Source organism: Heterodontus francisci, unplaced genomic scaffold (genome assembly GCF_036365525.1).
Source record: "Heterodontus francisci isolate sHetFra1 unplaced genomic scaffold, sHetFra1.hap1 HAP1_SCAFFOLD_152, whole genome shotgun sequence".
NCBI lineage: Eukaryota > Metazoa > Chordata > Chondrichthyes > Heterodontiformes > Heterodontidae > Heterodontus > Heterodontus francisci.
Genome location: NW_027141229.1, coordinates 4,212,501 through 4,228,368, shown reverse-complemented (window position 1 = coordinate 4,228,368; position 15,868 = coordinate 4,212,501). Strand labels below are relative to the sequence as shown.

The 15,868-nt window shown below is 44.8% G+C and overlaps 1 pseudogene; it reads right to left on the bottom strand.

The window, feature by feature from the left end:
* Positions 1 to 9,426: 9,426 nt before the first annotated feature.
* Positions 9,427 to 15,868, bottom strand: part of LOC137362492 (probable G-protein coupled receptor 139) — a 41,330-nt pseudogene continuing 34,888 nt past the window's right edge.

Sequence of the window (15,868 nt, the reverse complement as noted above, 5' to 3'; positions counted from 1 at the left end):
AGTGAGAGAGCAAGCGAGTGGTGCAAGAGTAGGTGAAAAGAGGTGAAGCTGGGAGTGAGCAGCCAAGGAGGGAGAAGTGGCAAGGCTGGGAGCGAGTGACTGACATGTAGGTGGGGGGCTGAAGTGGTGAGCTTGTGCCCGGGGGGGGGAATTGGCCGACAGGTGGGGGTCGGGTGTGAAGCAGGGAGCTAGAGGCTGAGGGGGAACAATGGGCCGCGAGGTGGAGGAGGAGGTGAAGTGGGTAGCGAGTAGCTGAGTGGGGGAGAAGCGGTCAGGCCAGGAACGAGTGCCTAACAGCTGTGGTATGAAGTGGGAGCGAAAAGCCAAGGGTGGAAAAGGAGGACAGGTTGGGGGAGGTTGTGCTGAATCGGGGAGAGACTGGATGAGGAGGAAGAAATGGCGAGACCATGTGAGATTGTGTTATGGGAATCAACCCCCCTCCCCAGCTGGACTTTAAAACTGGACTTTATGAAATAAGGGGAGAACCCCAACCCCCACAGACACTAGTGCTGTGATTAAAAGCCAAACCTCAACACAAGACACACAGAAGTCGGCTGCATTCCAAGGGGTCAATTTCAAACATTTCAACATCACAACAGAACTGATACTGTTAAAGGGCTGGAATTTGGGACATGATCATAAAGGTGACACAGGATAACTGCCGTCAGGTAACCCAATTAAGTAACTAGAGAGGCCAATGTTACAACTATCCCGCCACAGGCCACAGAATTGACTCCTGTCCCGGCAGGATAGAAACATTTTCATGTATATCTGCACTGGAGCCTGGAATACCTCACCTTGCTGGAATTCATTGTTCTCGGTCATGGAAATTACATCAGAGCTGACTGGATCTGTCTGGACCAGGCAGATAACAGATGATCGGCATTAAAAGGTGCTCAGCGCTGAACATCCAGCAGGATGGCATCAGATGGGTTGCTGATATTTTGATAAGGATCATTATAAAATGGACACGATCGAAGGGTTTGGCACTGCAGTCAAGAATGAGGGTCAGGAATGGTCAACCTGGCTCTTGGACCTATAAATTCTCACCGGAACGTCCAGCCGTTTGGAGGATTGTAAGTTATCAGCCAAATCCAAGGGGGATTTGGGGCTGAGAGTTTAAACCAACGATAAGTGCAACAACCAAATCCTGCGAGGGTTTTGGGTTATGAATTGAGTGAGCTTTGCGCAGAAGCGTGTGGTTTTGCCTGTTGATTTTCGGAAAAAAATGTTTATCTTATAAGTTGCGGTGTTTTGAGTGGGAACCGAGGTAAAATTGTGAAGGGATTTAAATTGCACGAAACAACCAATTGCCGGGTGGTGTCTTTGAAATTACTTTAGAGATCTTTGTATAAGGGTGTTAGGGAGGTTTTAATAAATAAATGTGTGGTTCATCCCAACCCTGTGTCTGTGAAATTTGTACATATCAATAAGGGGGGAAAGGATGCGGCAATCTTTTACACCCGAACGGCTCTGATTATCAGCGCCAGATTTAACCATTAACCAAGAGCCAGCTGGACAATTTTTCTGGAAAACCCTGCAGGTTGCAAGGAAGACCTAGTGTTCCGCAGTGAGGTGAGCGGAAACCACTTACATATCTGTCGACCGTGATATTACATTAATGCAAATGACAAATTATGGACGGGGCCAAAGGCAAGAAACCCTCAATGGGGAATAGGGTAGCCAGGTATGTGTGAAGGAAGCGAAGCGTTTCTTCCTCATGGGTTCACGAACTGCAGTGTGCTGCCTGTCAGGGGAACCAGGCAATGGAATGGGCTGGTAATAGCGCACTTAAGAAGTCAAAAGAAAAGGCAGTATAGCTACCGTGTATGCAGAGGCAGATTCAAATTTTAATGGAGAAACTCAAGCAGGTACAGGAGGAAAAGGCGGAGTTGGAGAACAGAGCAGGCAATAGAGAAGCTCGATCAACTGGTGGCAGAATAAAGCAGTAAAAAGCAGGAGAGGAAAGCACAGAAGGAGACCTCAGGAAGTACAGTCGGGTATTTACATCGTCAAATTATGGAGGGTAAGAGAGAGTGCCAGGCTCATTGTGAACAAAGGACAATGAATCTGGAGAGGGCTGGAAAGACTGAGGGGCATCTGACAGGGCAGCTCAGAGTCGGGCTGACGAATAGGCTGACCACGGATCCTGAACAGAAAGGATTCGGAAGCTGATTCTAACATTGTCAGGGGCCAGGGTTATGTCTTCTCTCATGGTGCCAGGAGAAGGTGGATAAGATTGAGATTAAAACGGGAAAGAGTCAGTTGACGGGATCCTCTGTGTCATACTTTTTCTATGGTTCTATGACAGGGCATGTTTTACCTGTGGAAGGACAGGACACTAGATCACAGAGTGTAGGTTCCCGAAATGGGGTAAAGCAGGACCAACCAGTCCGGGCCAAAGCTACAGAAGTAGAGGTGGAGAAAGAGAAGGAAAACGGTGGTTCCCCGGGATCGGAGCATCGGGAAGTGGAGGCAGAAAAAGAGAGTGTAGATGTACCAGTAAAACTTCTGGTGACTGCATTACAACAGGTTGTGGTTAGGGACAGAGAAAACTGGACGCCGTAGTGAACTGTGAGAGGGCCAATACCCCACTCCTTTGCAATTTCTAAGCCGTGGCCATCCTGAACACATTTGTCCGCTCAAATAGGATGAATGCGGGAGAGCCTACGGGGGAGTTTCCAGTAGATCCCGGAGCTTCCAGCACTGTAGTCCACTCACCGAATCTGACCACTTCTCCTTAGTCGGGTAGAACTTCGTTTAAGTTAATGGTCTTAACAAGGAAAGAAAAGGCTGGAACAGCGTCGAACACCAAGACTTAGAACCCCTTGCCACTAAGTGAAAATGTGTCGTGATGCAATTGGAACAGGCCGGCACTGGTGTCCTGAGGGCCAACTTCATTCTGGTCCATCATGTCAGTGTAGACATGCCTATGGGGGGCAGTGGACCCAGATGATTTAAAGGAGATTTTTGTAGTTCTGCAATGATGACAAGGTGAAGGGTACCGCCTGCACACTGCAGCAGAGGGGAAGCTACGATAGAGGCCAGTTAGTCCAAAACACCTCAGTCACTTTTCAGAAACATAGAAACATAGAAAATAGGAGCAAAAGTAGGCCATTCGGCCCTTCAAGCCTGCACTGCCATTCATTATGATCATGGCTGATCATCCAACTCAGTAACCTGTTCCCACTACCGCCTCATATCCTTTGATCCCTTTGAAGCCAAGAGCTATATCCTACTCCTCTCTGAAATCATGCAATGTTTTGGCCTCAACTGCTTTCTGTGGTAGCGAATTCCACAGGTTCACGACTCTCTTAGTGAAGAAATTTTTCCTCATCTCAGTACTGAATTATTTACCCCGTATCCTTATATTATGACCCCCTGGTTCTGACACTTCCACCGTCGGGAACATACTTCCTGCATCTACCCTGTCATGCACCGCCAGAATTTTATAGGTTTCTATGAGATCCCCATCACTCATCTGAACTTCAGCGAATATAATCCTAACTGACTCAATCTCTCCTCATACGTCGGTTCCACCATCCCCGGAATCAGTCTGGTAAACCTATGCTGCACTTCTTCTATGGCAAGAACATACTTCCTCAGATAAGGAGACCAAAACTGCACACAATATCCCAGGTGTGGCCTCACCAAATCCCTGTATAACTGTCGCAGACATCCCTGCTCCTGCAATCCAATCCTCTCTCTATGAAGGCCATCATTCCATTTGCATTGTTCACCACCTGTTGCACCTGCATGCTTACATTCAGTGACTGGTGTACAAGAACATACAGGTCTCTTTGCATATTCCCCTCTCTCATTTTATAGCCGTTCAGAAAATAGGCTGCCTTTCTGTTATTACTACCAAAATGAATAACCTCACATTTAACTACATTATACTGTTTCTGCCATGCATTTGTCCACTCAGTCAACTTGTTCAGATCACCCTGAAGCCTCTCTGTATCCTCCTCACAACTCACCCTCACACCCAGTTTTAAGTCATCTGCAAATTTGGTGTTATTACATTTAGTTCCCTCATCTAAATCATTAATATGTATTGTGAATAGCTGGGGTACTAGTACCGATCCCTGCGGTACCCCACTGTCGATCATTCAGAAAAATAGCCATTTATCCCTACTCTTTGTTTCCTGTCTGCCAACCAATTTTCTATCCATTGCAATGCACTACCCCCAATCCCATGCACTTTAATTTTACAAGGTAATCTCTTAAGTGGGACTTTGTAGAAATCCTTCTTAAACTGCAAATAAACCACATCCAATGGCTTCCCTTCATCAACTCTACTTATTACATCCTCGAAGAATTCTAGTAGATTTGTCAAGCATAATTTCCCTTTCATATATCCATTCTGACTCTGTCTGATTCTACCACTGATCTCGAAGCTGTAAAATCTTTGATAATGGCAGTAGAGTTTTCCCCACAACCGACGCTAGGCGGACTGGTCTATAATTCCTTGCTTTCTCTCTACCTCCCGTTTTAAATAGTGGGTTTACATATGCTACCTTCCAATCTCTAGGAACTGTTCCAGAGTCTATAGAGTCATGAAAGATGACTACCAATGTATCCGCCACCTCTAGGGCCACTTCCTTAAGTACTCTTGGATGCAGACCATAAGGCCCTGGGGATCTATTGGCCTTCAATACCATCAATTTCCCAAACACTGTTTCTTTACTAATACTGATTTCCTTCAGTTCTTCTCTCTCTCACGAAACCCTGTGTTGCCCATCATTTCTGGTATGATATTTTGTGAAGGGAAAACCAAAGTATCCGTTTAGTTGGTCAGCCATTTCTTTGTTCACCATAATAAATTCTCCTGTTTCTGACTGTAGGTACCTACATATGACTTCTCTAATCTTTTTCTTCTCACATACCTATAGGAAGTGTGTGCAAGATAGTCTCACCATATTCGCAAAACACCAACATGATTGTGTTAGGGTAGCAGAGGTAGAGGTGAAGGTCGAGGGTGATCTGGTGTCGTGCTAGAGTGTCCTGAGAACAATAGCGATCCACATAAACTTGCCACTGTGTTTGGTTAGGATCTGTCAACTAACAACTAAACGATCTGTCGTGCAGAACCACGTTGGATTACCGGGTTCTCAGTAAAAACATCCCCACATGTGCACCCACCATAGCAGCGGTGGCAGGTTCAATAGGGAATATCCCTGCGGAGGCGACAATGTTCACACTATTGGATATAGCAAATGGGTTTTGGTCAATTCCATTAAGATGGGAAAACCAATATGTATTTGGCTTCATATTTAAGGGGCAACGGTACATATGGACGTGCCTCCCACTGGGGTTTCACAACAGCCCCTCGAAATTCCATCAGTGTATGGCAGATGCCCTGAAGATTTGCAGGCAGCACAGCCAGCTGATACAGTACATGGATAACCTACTGCTGCTCTCAGGTAGTGCAAAGGATCACAGGTCACTATTCGATGAACTGTTGACGCTGTTAAATGAGACACGGCTTAAGATAAACCCCAAGAAAGCTGAGATTGGGCTGGAGGAGTTGCAGTTTCTCGGACTAATGATTGCGGCAGAGCAGAGGCGATAGATGAAAACAAAAGGAGAGCTTTGCAGGAACGACCTGCCCTGCAGTACGTGTCTGGGATATGTTTCTTTCTGGGAATAATGGGGTGCTTTAGGGAGTTCATCAAAGCTTATGCGGCAACAGCAGCCCCTTCACTTAGGAAAGTGTTAGAATAGGAAGGGAATGGGATGAAAGTTGCCAGGAGGCATTGACCCACCTGAAGGAGAGACTCCAAACTGCCCCGGCACTGGGAGCAATAAATGGAAATGAGGACTTTGGCATTGCGATAGCAGCCCAATGGGATAGTTTGAGTGCAGTGTTACTCCAAGAACGGTACAACGGGCTGAGACTAGTGGTTTACGCCTCCCGAGTCCTGACAAATGCAGAAATGGCCTAAACAAATTGCGAGCACTACTTAGTGGCGACAGTTTGGGCCTTGAAATGCTTTTAGGCTTTTACAGCGTCATACCTAGTAATTTTATTACCCTGTCACACCCAGGCACAGATGTTGCTGAACGGTAGAATAAACGATGTGACAGTGAGTATCAATCACATCGCCTTGGATATGTCTGCTCTCACAAATGGACCTGAAGGGGGAAAGATTGATGTATCCGTGGAGAGACCATGTGTGCTAGGTAGAAAGGCTATGGGATATAGATGTGGGGTTGCTAGCCTGGCAAAAAGAGACGTATATGAGGATGGATCCATCTCAGTAACAAACAGAGACCATAGGACAGGGTATGGAATACATGACCCCGATGCTGGAATAGAGAAGGCTATAAAACTCCATCAGCACAATGAGGGCAAAGCAGGCCGAGCTGGCAGCTGCCGCCTATGTCGGGTACTGGGAAAGATTGTGAAATGACTCGTTTAGACGGGTTACAGGGACAAAGGGGGGGGGCAGGGCGGGGGGGGGGGGTGAGCAAATTTATGTTGGTACAAGTGGTGAAAGAAGGAGAAAGGGATTTATGTGTGTGTTATCAGAACTTAAATGCAAGAAGGGGGCAGCTATTGCTTCCAAATTCCAATGGCGAGATTTTGGATCCGGAACAGACTGAACTCAGAGTCTGGACTCTTGCATGGTCCCAGATCCCTCAAACAATGTTAATGCTACCGAACTGATATCACTTGGAGAACAACCCCCATCCAGGACCCCAAAGGCACAAGTTATAGCGGTCACGTGTCCTCTAACAACACTTGGACCCAGAAACGGGTTGGTGCTAATTCCAACAGGTAAGGTGTTGTGCCATGACGTGAATTATGATTCAGCAGCTGTCGTCCTCAATTTGATGGAGGTTCGACACCCCCAGTGGTGTCCAGCAGAGATGGTGAAGCTATATGAGAAGACATCAAAGGAAATGTTCCGACAATTCTCTGAATTAAATTACGTGACAAAATCGGGATGATTTGTGTGAATTGGGCAGTAACAGGCACATCAGTTCAGGAAGAGGGAGTTGAACAACGACACAGCCCCAGTGTTTAATACAGAGACATCAGTGATCAATAGTTTAGATAGTGCCCAACTCCACTTGTGGGATCAGGTAAAGGAAATACTAGAGGAAGGTAACGCATTTGAAGGGTAGGAGTTACATGCAAACCAAGTCATGACAAGCCACCTGGAAGAAATAGTAGCTGAGCTGGAAAGTCATGCCCAGAATTTAAACAGGCTGTGAGCTATCCACATTAATCTTGCATTAGCAGACCGTTCAGGAACCCAGCCATAGTGCTATCAGAGAGCAGAACCAACTTCTGTCTGTTTTAGATACTCTGCTACGTAATCCTTCGTCTACAATATTGAGGAAGGAGGTACTTGTAGCATTTATTGCATTCAGGTCGCTGTACAATTTGAGTAGACATAGAGGGAAATTTCCAGCTTGCAAACATATGGAAATGACGCAGGGAGACGCAGGAATAGTTGGCCCATCAACATTGCCCCACACGCAGATAACTGGTCCATCTTGGCTAAACACTTTTTCCCTCTCCCTAAATCGCATCTAAATCTACCAGGAGTGGCAAAAAACATTTAAAAAAATCCCTGGCCTAATGTGTGGAAGAAAGCACTCAGTAAATTTCTTCTCCAATGCCCTGCGCGTCTGGCAGTCGAAAACCGGTCCACGAGATTACATGGATCACATGTTACATATAAAGAAACTTACCTTCTATATGACACAACCTTTCTCACAGTCAAGAAATGTTGCAGCTCCCTCTTGAAGCCGCTGAGAAAATCAGCACCCAGCACACCAGCTGACAATGTATTCCACAGGCTCCACATTCTCTGGGAAAAGAACCACCTTATGTCTCTTCCTGTGCATACGTGGTTTGATATACTTTTATTTTTAGTTAAGCTCGTAAATGGTTTTTTCGCTGCAATGTTGCTTGTCTGCGACTGTGAAACAATTAGTTGGCAGGTAATGGAGCAAAGGCTGGCTTTGAAAATCAATCAACATTACATCTACATCCATGATGGCTTGTTTGAAATTATCCATATTCGATGGGAAAATATTGCATTGATAATGCAACACTGTTTAATGTCTTCCAATTGGTTTTGACATGAACCGAAGTTTCTAGAGATAGCCAACTCTCTATTCACTGACGTGGAACAGAACACCAGCCCTTTGGGATCAGAGGAGAACTTCATTCAAGGAACATAAGCTATTAGATTGACTAATATAGACTATAACAGCAGGTTAATATGCCAGAGTGTTTTAATTCATTACTGTGGAAGATTTAGAATTTATACTTTGATGGTCAGTGGAAATTATTTACCCCCCAGCACCCAATTTACCCCATATATACAAAAAAGTGTGCATAATGCCAATTAACGTCTAGTCTAGATACAATATAAATTGGTTTTATGCATTTTTGTTTTAATATTTGCGTTTGAAACATTGCATTATCAAAATGAGCATAACTTGAGTATCAGCTAGCCTTCCACTCACAGATCCTGTGTTTTGGCTTATCTCATAATTCCTAGCGGATTCCTTGCACAAGATCCATTGATGTGATCTATGACACTCGCTTTCAATCATAATGTGGCAGCTTTCAGGATGCAAATCACAGCAGCTACATGGTAACGTTCTACATAAACAATCCCATCATGGAATTTCGTGGCAGACTAATTATTTTTGATCTCTTTAAATAGCGGGTAGTTCTAATTTTTGAATGTTCTTGTTATATTTTAGGTTAAGACAAATCATCAAAATGCTTACAACAAGGGTCTTCTGGGCAGGGCACCACAACGAATTTTCCAAGTCTGTGCTTGCAGCGTTCAAACAAACACGTTCATATATTATATTGTAAGCATGTGTTATGTATAAAATGAGACATTAGTTCCTCTAGAGGCTAATTTTAACTGACATGACTGTTTCGCAATTATCCGGTAAATTTCATGCCATTTTGGCAGTGAATATAACTGAAATATGAAAGGACGTTACAATCTACTTATGGCTTTCCTTTGGGCAGAGAAGGCAGCCTCTAATTTGTGTTGTTGAATTTCATACGCTATCGTTATTTTAAATACAATTGCCTCAGTCATGTAATTCTCAAAAAATACAGAATTAAAACCAGTCTGGAAAAATAAAACCTGCATTCCCACATTTTAATTCTTTTTAAAAAATCTTAACAGTGAAAAGTTTGATTTAAAAATGTCACACTTAAGTTTTGATGCATAATATGTATTTATATCGTGGTTTTCACATAGGCAGACATGACAAGAAGCACCAAGACTGTAAAATCTAAACAGTACAGTCCAGCTGGACCAGACCCGAGCCCGAATGCAAGACGCAGAATATAGACCTGACCCGAACCGAACCCGACACATGCTGCCGGGTTTTGCCGGGTTTTGTCGGTTAGACATGCTTTAATTCATGTCCTCATCATTGAATGAATTTAACAATTGGAATAAAGGGGTATTTCAGCACATTCTTCAACTGCTCTCTGAACTGAGTCTGGGTGATAGCATAAATCGCAGTGTTTGTGCAACAACTCAGGAGTTGCAGCATAAACCCTAATTCCCGCAGAAACCAACGTAGAATTATGGACCGATAGCCCAAATACCACATCCGCCACCACATTGAATACAGCATTAACAGTGCCCATAAGAGGATGAAATTCCCCGAGATAACTAACAGTAAAATGATCGATTTCCCTCGACTCTCCATCTCTGGGTCTCTGCGACTCTCCCCACTGCTGTGAGTTCGGAGTCTCCTGCGTCCTCTGCTGCTCACTAAAATGTGTCTCACGGTGAGAGCATTGAGCAGCAGAATCACCACAAATGGGAGCGCCGGGGTTAGAATGGTGTGGAGGAGTTCTATTGTTCCCCGGACCTGAGAGGACAGAACATTCTGTGCTACAAAACAAAACCAAGGTTGGTTCTTCAGCCAATACCGACCCATTAACATAAAATACCGGGTGATGTTCTTTAAACATATCAGCACAGTCACTGTTCCCAGAACCAGAGCCGCTGTTTTCTCGCTGCAATATTTTCTTTTCAGCTTCTGGCAACAAATGGCCACAAATCGATCAAAGGTGAAAGTGACAGTGAACCAGACAGAACAGTCTGCGGCTGCATAAAGCAGGACGGCGTGGATATTACACAGGGGGATGGACCGCAGGAACTGAAACTGTTCCTCATAAACAATAGGAATGTGTCTCAATATCAGGTCCAGGATAATAACCAGTAGATCCGCCGCTGACATGGCCAGCAGGTAGCGAGTGACACATTTGGAGAGACCACACTTTCCCTGAGACAGGATCCCAATCGTCAGCAAGTTAACTGTGAGGAAGGGAAATAAACAGAGAAATTATACATCAGGCTGGAGCAAATTTACCAGTTTGATTGAGGAGTTATTGAGATTTCTAAATGTGATCCTGTATCCAGTGATGTATGAATATGATTGGACCTGAAAGAACAAACGGAAAAGCCTGTGATACGATGGAAGACAGGAGAGGTTAATTGACAAAAGAATGATACTGCAATTGTTAAATTCAATATTGATCATTATCCTTCCCCGCCATCCTTTCCCAGTCTGGTTTAAAAACTGTTCTATCTCTAATCTGTCCCAGTTCTGATGAAGAGTCACCAACCTGAACCATTAACTCTGTTTCTCTCTCCACAGATGCTGCCAGACCTGCTGAATATTTCCAGCATTTTCTGTTTTTAATTCAGATTTGCAGCATCTGCAGCACTTTTCTCTTGTATAGAAAGTTAAATGTTGGATTCACTGAGAGATTCCCTTACCTGTGACAGTCAGCTTGGAATTCAATTATTTCAAAGGAAATGAGTCCACAGAAATATCAATGAAGCAAATAATCGCAATCGTCTCAAAGTTAACTGTAAACAAGGGGAATTATCAGGGAAATGATAAATCAGGTTAGAAGTAAAAACAACAGGTTGAAGGATTTTGTGGTGACATTTGTACATTTGTTACCACATTCAGTATGTATCTAATTATTGTTCCAGTGGAAGGGATTTCTGCTGGAGACAGACCAGTGAATTTAGTGGAGACAGCGGGGGCCCAGACGATGGTTGAAAATGTGAGGGGAGCAAAGCCTCAGCAATTCGGAACCCCCACCAACGGCAATTCGGGAAATTAACTGCCTGGTGTCGTGGTCCACATCCTTTTTAAGGATGGGGATCCCGCCTGTCAAAGCTGCTGAACAATCAGAGGGCCAGCAGCTCAGTACTATCCGCAACAGCAGAGGGAGGAGTGGACTTGTCAGTACTATACCAGGCCTGGTTGGAGACCGATCGCTGGAGACGTCGATCCTAGATCAGTGTGTCGACGATTTCAGGGCCAGACATGAAGCGTGTGTGTTTGTGTGTGTGTGTGTGTGTCTTTGTCTGTGTGTGTGTGTGCGTAGTTGGATCAGTCCCTCGTGTGACATGGTCTGGATGTGCGTATGTTTCTGTACATATTTTGCTCAGTGCCTGGGATGCGATGTGATTTGCGTTCGTGTATCTTTGTGATCTCTGTGTGTGGTCTATCTCAATGCCTGTGGTGTGATCTGCCTGTATCTGTATGTGCGTTACTGCTTCGATGCTACTGCTGTGATCTGTGTGTGTGCGCGTGTGTGTGTGCGTGTGTGTATGTTTCTGGCTCAGTGCGTGGGCTATGATGTATGTGTCTGTGTATCTGTTTCAGTGCCTTGGCTGTGATTGGGCTGTGTGTATGAGTGAGTTTATGTGTGTGTGTGTCTGGCTCAGTGCCTGTGATGAGATGTGAAGAGAGAGAGAGAGAGAGTCTGTCTGTCTGTCTCAATGCCTATAGTGTGATCTGTGCGTGTGCATGTGTGTGTGTGTGGGTCTGTCTGCCTCAATGCTACTGCTAAGATGTGTGTGTGTGTGTGTTAGTATGTTAGTGTGTGTGTGCGCGCACGTGTGTGTTTGTGTCTGTGATTTAGTGTGGATCTGTGTATGTGTTTATGTGATGTGTTTGTGTATCTGTGTGTGTATCTGTGTTTGTGCGTATGTTTGTGAGTATCTGGCTCAGTGGCTGGGATATAATGTAAGTGTGTCTGAGTGCATATGTGTATGTCTTTGAGTGTGTTTATGTCTGGCTCAGTGCCGGGGATATATGCGGCTGTGTGTATGTTTGTGCATATGTGTGTGTGTGTTTGTGTGTGTGTGCGTGCACGCGCGCCCGGTTCTGTGCCTGGGGGTTGTGATCCGTGTGTGTGTGTGTGTGTGTATGTTCGTCTTTGTGTGTTTGTGTGTGTGTATGTGTGTGTGTGTGCGTGTGCGCTTGCTTGTGTCTGTGTGCTTCAGTGTACTTCTATGTGTTTATGTGATGTGCTTGTGTCTCTGTGTGCGTGTCTGCGTTTGTGTGTGTGTGTGTGTGTGTGTCTCTTTCTTTAACTGACTCAGAGCCTGGTGTGTGATCCCGTGTATGTATGTGTGTGTTCCTGACTGAAGACCGGGTGTGTGAACGCTGTGTGTGTCTGTGCGTATTCATGTCTGCCTGCGTATGTGTGTATGTGTGCGTGCATGCCTGTGCATGAGTGCCTGTTCGTACGTGTGTGTTCGTCAGTGTATGTGTGTGATGTGTGTGTGCGTGTGTGTGTCTGTGCATCTGTGTGCTTGTGTCTGTGAGCTTTAGTCTGCATCTGTATAAGTGTTAATGTGATCTGTGTGTGTGTCTGTGTTTATGTGTGTGTGTCTTTTTATGTGACTGGCTCAGTGCCTGCTGAGAGATCCTGAGTATGTGTGTGTCTGTTTCTGACTCAGCACCTGGTGTGTGAACTGTGTGTCTGTGTGTGTGTGTACGTGTCTGCCTGCGTATGTCTGTGTGTGCGTGAGAGAGAAAATTTGACTGGTTCTGTACCTGTGGTGTTACCTGTGTTCATGTGTGTGTGTGTGTGTGTGTGTGTGTGTGTGTGTGTGTGTGTGTGTGTGTGTGTGAATAGCTGCCATTTGATCTCTGTTTCTGTTTGTGTGTGTTCCTGTATCTGTGCCTGGGGTGTGTTCTGCGTGTGCTTTTGTGTGTGCATGTTTGTATCTGGCTCAGTGCCTGATGTGTAACGAGTTTGTGTGTGTGCACTTGTGTGTGTCTGCCTCAAAGACTGTGGTGTGATCTATGTCAGCGTCTGCATCTGGTTCACTGCTATTGTGCTCAGTGTTGGGGTGTGATATGTGTGTGTGTGTGTGTGTGTGTGTGTGTGTGTGTGTGTGTGTGTGTGTGTGTGTGTGTGTGTGTGTGTGTGTGTGTGTGTGTGTGTGTGTGTGTGTGTGTGTGTGAGAAATATAGAAAATAGGAGCAGGAGGACGCCATGCGGCCTTCGAGTCTGCTCTGCCATTCATTATGATCATGGCTGATCATCCAACTCAGTAGCCTGTTCCGGCTTTCGCCCCATACCCTTTCATCCCTTTAGACCCAAGAGCTATATCTAACTCCTTTTTGTAAACAAACAATATTTTGGCCTCAACTGCTTTGTGTGACAGTGAATTCCACAGGCTCATCACTCTCTGGGTGAAGATATTTCTCCTCATCTCAGACCTGAAATGTTTATCCCGTGTCCTGAGACTATATACCCAGGTTCTGGACTCCCCTACCTTCATGTACATCCTTCCTGCATCTACCCTGTCAAGTCCTGTTAGAATTTTATAGGTTTCTATGAGATCCCCCCTCACTCTTCTGAACTCCAGCGAATATAATCCGCACCAACTCAATCTGTCCTCATACATCAGTCCCACCATCTCCAGAATTAGTCTGGTAAACCTTCGCTGCACTCCCTCTATAACAAGAACATCCTTCCTCAGATAAGGAGACCAAAACTGCGCACAATATTCCACGTATGGCATCACTAAGGCCCTGTATAATTGCAGCAAGACATCCCTGCTTCTGTGCCCGAATCCTCTCGCTATGAAGGTCAGCATACCATTTGCCTTTTTTACCACCTATTGCACCTGCATTCTTACCTTCAGCGACTGGTGTATGAGAACACCCAGGTCTCGCTGCATATTCCCCTCTCTCAGTTTATAGCCGCTCAGATAATAATCTTCCTTCCTGTTTTTGCTACCAAAGTGGATAAGCTCATATTTATCCACATTATGCTTCACCTGCCATGCATTAGCCCACTCACTCAACATGTCCAAATCACCCTGAAGCCTCTCTGCATCCTCCTTACAACTCACCCTCCCACACCGTTTTGTCTCATCTACAAATTTGGAGTTATTACATTTAGTTCCCTCATCTAAATCATTTATATATATTGTGAATAGCAGGGTCTTAGCAACGATCTCTGCGGTACCCCACTAGTCACTGCCTGCCATTCCGAAAAAGACCCATTTATACCTACTCTTTGCTTCAGTGTCCGCCAACCAATTTTCTATCCATCGCAAGACAGTACCCCCAGTCCCATGCGTTTTAATTTTACATGCTGATCTCTTACGTGGGACTTTGTCGAAAGCCTTCTGAAAGTCCAAATAAACCACATCCACTGGCTCCCCCTCATCAACTCTACGAGTTACATCCTGGAAGGATTTTAGTAGATTTGTCAAGCATGATTTCCCTCTCTTGCATCCATTCTGACTCTGCCCAATTCTACCACTGTTCTCCAAGTGCTCTGCTATAAAATCTTTCACAGTGGATTCCATAATTTCCCCCACAACTGACGTCAGGCTGACTGGTCTATAATTCCGTGATTTCTCTCTACCTCCCTTTTTAAATGGTGTCGTTACATTAGCTACCCTCCATTCTGTCGGAACTGTTCCAGAGACTATAGTATTTTGGAAGATGACCACCAATGCATCCACTATTTCTCGGGTCACTTCCATAAGTACTCTGGGATGCATACCATCAGGCCCTGGGAATTGATCGGCCGTCAATCCTATCAATTTCCCCAACACCATTTCTCTACTAATACTGAGTTCTTTCAGTTCCTCTCTCTCTCACTAAGCCCTCTGTTCCCCAACATTTCTGGTATGATATTTGCGTCGTCCATTGTGAAGACAGAACCAATGTATGCATTTAGTTGGTCAGCCATTTCTTTATTCCCCATAATAAATTCCCCTGCTTCTGACTGTAAGGGACCTATATTTGTCTTCACTAATCTTCTTCTCTTCACATACCTATAGAAGCTTTTACAGTCAGATTTTATGTACCCCGCTAGCTTGCTCTCCTACTCTATTTCCCACTTCTTAATCAATCCCTTGGTCCTCCTTTGCTGAATTCCAAAGTGCTCCCAATCCTCAAGTCTGTTGTTTTTCCTGGTAAATTTCTATGCTTCTTCATTGGATCTAATGCTATCTCTAATTTCCATTATAAGCCATGGTGTGGCTACCTTTCGCGTTTTTCTTTTGCGCCAGATCAGAATAAACAATTGTCGCAGTTCATCCATGCTCTCTTTGAATGTTTGCCATTGCCTATTCAATGTCATCCCTTGAAGTAACGTTTCCCAATCCGTCATGGCCAACTCACGCCTCATACCTTCGTAGTTTCCTTTACTGAGATTCAGGACCCTTGTCTCAGAATCACATACATCACTCTCCATCTTGATTAATAATTCTATCATATTATGGTCGCTCGCCCCCATGGAGTCCCGCACCACTCGATTGTCAATTATTTCTCTCTCATTACGCAATACCCAGTCTAGAATGGCCTGTTCTCCAGTTGGGTCCTCAAAGCATTGGTCCAGAAAACCATCCCGTATACACACCAAGAATTCTTCCTCTATGGTATTGTGACTAATTTGATTTGCCCAATCTATATGCAGATTAAAGTCACCCATAATTACAGATGTTCCTTTATCGCATGCATCTCTAATTTCCTGTTTAATGCCATTACCAAAATCACCACTGCAGTTTGTGGGGTTTACTAC